The following is a 4,637-nucleotide window of genomic DNA, read 5'->3' on the forward strand; positions in this document are numbered from 1 at the left end:
CAAAAAAGTTTGGTCGAATGCAGGCCAACGTAAGGGACGTGTGACGTAATGTAGTGCGCCCCATACGTTCACTCAACGTAAGGTTGGGTTAGGGGCACCGACAAATCTCTGCACCGTTTTTTCTACAAGGAATATAAACTCTCAAGATTGCACAGAAGTTGGTGATGCTCTTGTAAACCATGAGTAGGCCTAGTCTACCTTTTCTTGTTGGTGTTGACATTATCCCTAAATTCACCATTTACAGTTACATTCACTCAAATTCATGCAAATTCTTGATTCAAGTCACATCTATAGAGGAAGAATGATTACAATCAATCATGGGTCACTTTAAGACAATGAGCACTTTGTTCGTGTTTATACAATCAAATGTAATACATCTGGCCTTTTCTGCTTTGGGCGAAACGTCATTTACACGTGCGGAATTCCAAAATCTAAATCCTAGTCAATGAAACAAACAAGAAACGTTTATTTTCTAATAAATCAGAAGAAGGCCTGGCTATGCCTCACCATGTCAGGACACAAAAGAGACATTTTTTTTTATTGTTACTTGGCCAGAGTCGGTCCAATTCCCAGGATAAAAACATTATTACCAGTCACATTTCCTCTCCCGAGGCAGTACATAATAGCTCACAGATGTGTCACCAAAAGTGATGCTGCTGAGATGCTGCAAATGAGATGGATGTCTGCGGACGAATTGCAGCAGTTCACAACTGCTTGTTAACCAACAGAGGGAGCCAAACCACACAAAGTGGCAGCCTCCCGATAAAGCCCACAAGCTTACTTCACACAGGGGTTAAAGTATCATAAGAGTAATTCCCCCTTTCATCTCCTTTGAACACACTGGGTACCCATTTACCACTAGGGGGGTATCAAATTAGTGTAAAACCGACAATAAGGGCATAACCTGCGATAACAACATACAGTCCAAAACCAGGCATTCCAGGTGGGCATCTGTAATGTCAGAGATTCTATTCTCCTTACTGTAAATCAGAGTGGCCTCAAATTGACGCTGTTTGAAGCCGGCTCAGTCCCAATTCGGCCGTGTGTGTGTTTCTGAAAATAAAACAGATAATAAGTACGTGACTACGTTAAATAAACCACTGCCTATTTAGAGCATGTTACACCGTTATTTTAATGTAAAGAAACTACATATGTTGTTTTAAAACAACTCAAAATGTTAATAAAATGCCATAACCATCGTCTGCACAGCAACAGTGACAAAGAAAAGGGCAGGCCTAAAACATAATCAATATAGTGGCAATATTTTTATACAAATTATGATACACAAACATTATTACAATTTATTACAGTTTGTATCTGTGTTTGGTAGTTCTCTGTGGTCAAAAGAATGAGACATTACACTGGGTCATAGCTATTGAATTGGACACATAAATCTGACACTGGAGAAAAACACAGAAAAACAACAGAATAGGCCTAACTCTAGCACTGCACTCATACAACATTCCAGCATTACGATGTGGTAAGTCTGCAAGAAATAGGCCCTCTCATCATCAATCAGTCAATAATTAAATGTGTAGCAGTACAATTTTAGTGGGCCTATGAGTTATAATATTTATGAGCGCTTGGTATTGTTGCTGAACTGAAAAAATACTCTGTAACACTGTAAACAAAAGAGAAAACAGCACATACAGTGCAAAATGCAGTCCGTATACCTCATGGTCGTTGCTACCATAGAGGACACCGAGGTCATATCCTCGGTATTTTTTTCTTCAAGTTTCGTTTCATTTAAGTAGGCTACAAATAGCCGACGAGACAATTATCTTAGCATCAACGCACCGTCACGTGATACCTCTGACATGTCAAAACGAAAGTAGAGTCGAGTCGGCTATCGCGGAGTGTGTCCTAAACTAATTAATGAACTCAACGTAGCTCATAAACTTAAAAATAAACTTGACGCCTTGTTAATTTCTGCCAGTAGGCTAATCTTAATTCACCTGACCTGAACAAAGGCTGTCACAAAGTTAACGTTTGGAAAGCCAGCAGAAGTTGAGCAGACAAAGAGAAGGAGGGAAGGTGATAAATATAGGCCTAATGTTTGAATACAGATGCAATAGGGCTACCTATGAGGCTTCGGAAGAACCTTTGGGGTGCCCAAAATTTCTAGCGACGCCCCTGACCTCGGTATTTGAAAAATCCTGGCTACGGCCCAGTGGCGATTCTAGACATTTTTAACAAGGGTGGCCCTAGTGGGGCACTGATTAATTTAAGGGTGGCATGAGGCAAAACATCCAGATAAATAGAAACAGGATCAAGATGTTAAATTAGCACAAATACATTAGGAAAAACATGCACTAAACACCATACTCATCAATTGAAGGGCAAAGACCATACTCTCACATACTGTCAAATGTATTTTGTATTTGAATAAAATGCAAATACAAATAAACAAACATATTAAATCTAAGTTGTCTATCAATGGGTTATGCTGAGCTAAAACAAATTCCATCATGGGGACATTAAAATATATATTATTATATTATATGGCTATCTATGGCCATCTATTTTGTAAAATAATTTGACCTGCTTTTTTGTCTGAGCTGGCAAAGAGCTATAACAAAGTAATCCAAAATCAACAAACACCTCTCAACTAAATGCTTAAAATACTTTTTTCTATGAAACAGGAATGAAACACCAATTAAAGACTAACCTTAATCTAATCATAATGTTACATTCATAATGTTACAGACCCTAAGGCTCAGTCCCATTTGTTATGCCCCTAGCCTACCCTTTGTCCCTCGAAACATAGGGGTGAGAATTGGATATAGGACACCATGCACTAGGGGACAACTGGGACGATCAAAACACGTTCTAATTACACATAATTTACAAAGAGACCACACCGATAGTTAATATTTTGTCACTAGCAATAACTTACATCTGTCTTTGGTCAAATACAGTTGCCCTTTCAGCTCTGAATAAAACCGTTCAGGAATTCTTTAAGCAAAAGTGGAACGTGCACAATGTTTCATTTATCCCTCCTGGCCGGGACGAATAAAACAGGCAGGACGAAATAAACATACAGTTTACCATAAGCTACGTAAACTTCCCAACATTTAAATATTTCACATCAAATCCTTGACTGGTTGAATGGTCACCAGAATTCATATCGCTGTAGCCTAGCCTAGATGCGACAAGTGTTTATGAGTGAGCTTGATGAACCATAAATAAAAAGTTGTCTTAACATTAGGACCAGGCTTGGAATTTCATAATTTTAGGGGCAAGGCCACTTGGCCTTCAGTTGGGCATGTTTGGCAGGGGGCACAAAGGCCACACGTCAGGACACCAAGGCCAAAGTTAACTATACAGTAACAGTAGACATAAAAATGATCAAAGTTGTATTTAGATCTATTCACAGCAGTAGACCTGTATCGCTGTATGAAACGTGACAAAAACATGAAACATGACATATTATTACATAGGCTACATCATCTGATTTTACAGATATCTAGGCTGTATTTAACATTTATGTTTTATTTGGCCTGCTATGAAATTTAAAGCCCAAAGTTGGAGACATGCATGTAGAAATTTGCTGCAAATTCAAAACCGGATTACTCTGGAATTGCTATCTATACAGGGGGATGCTTTCCCGACAAACACAGTCCCCCGGACCTCATGCCGACATTCACGACGTCCCCGATTGGTCCCGAACGTCATGTTCTCTAGCGGACGTTCCGCGACCTTATTGACGTCCGGAGCAAGTTATCGTTTGGTTATTGCGTGACGTCCGGTGCAGGACTTTCTGGGGACGTCACCGTCAGGTCCTTCGGATGACATTTGCATTTGGTCATTTCAAATACCTCCTAGGGACCCGACAATAACGTTATACCGGGGACATGGGGGGGACGTTTGTTTATTCACACATGGCAGCGGAGTTGAGAGTGCTCTGGCTACCGCCTGCAGGACGGAGACATCACATCCATGCACGACTTCACGTTATACGTCTGGGGATGACTAAAGTAGCCTATCTATCTATCTAGTCTCTAGCAGTAGCTGCATTAGCCTACCGTAGTCTAAGGCAACATATCATACAGTTTATGAAGTTGTGCGTCTATGAGCAAAGTAGAACCATATGTCTACTTTGCATAGACGCACAACTTCATAAACTGGGAAAAGGGTTAACGTTAAACTCAAAAGTATATGTGCTACATAATTCATGCAGACATGCCGAATTATGTAGCACATACATTTTGAGTTTAACGTTCATGTATAACGTTACAAACTAGGGAAGGGATTTTATCAAAATGTTAGCTGATTAGCTGCTTGGTGTAACGTTAGCAAAGTCGCTGTTCTTATCTTCTGGCTTAGCCTACAATGCGCTTTTCTTCAGATAACTGTCATTACGTGATGCATGTAACATGCTCTAAATAGGCAGTGGTTTATTTAACATAGTCACGTACTTATTATCTGTTTTATTTTCAGAAACACACACACTGCCGAATTGGGACTGAGCCGGCTTTTTGGTGCTGAATACGATGCAATAAAACTAGAGAAATGTTAAAAACAGACCACGTAGCATTTGTTTAGGGTTGTCTAGCAACAGAAGTGACTACTTAATTTGTAAAGCAAAACGATCTAGCTCTACATTGCAGAAGAATTAAGGATACTGCTTCTTCATG

The sequence above is a fragment of the Alosa sapidissima genome, chromosome 18, assembly GCF_018492685.1.
Source record: "Alosa sapidissima isolate fAloSap1 chromosome 18, fAloSap1.pri, whole genome shotgun sequence".
In the NCBI taxonomy this organism is placed as follows: Eukaryota; Metazoa; Chordata; class Actinopteri; order Clupeiformes; family Clupeidae; genus Alosa; species Alosa sapidissima.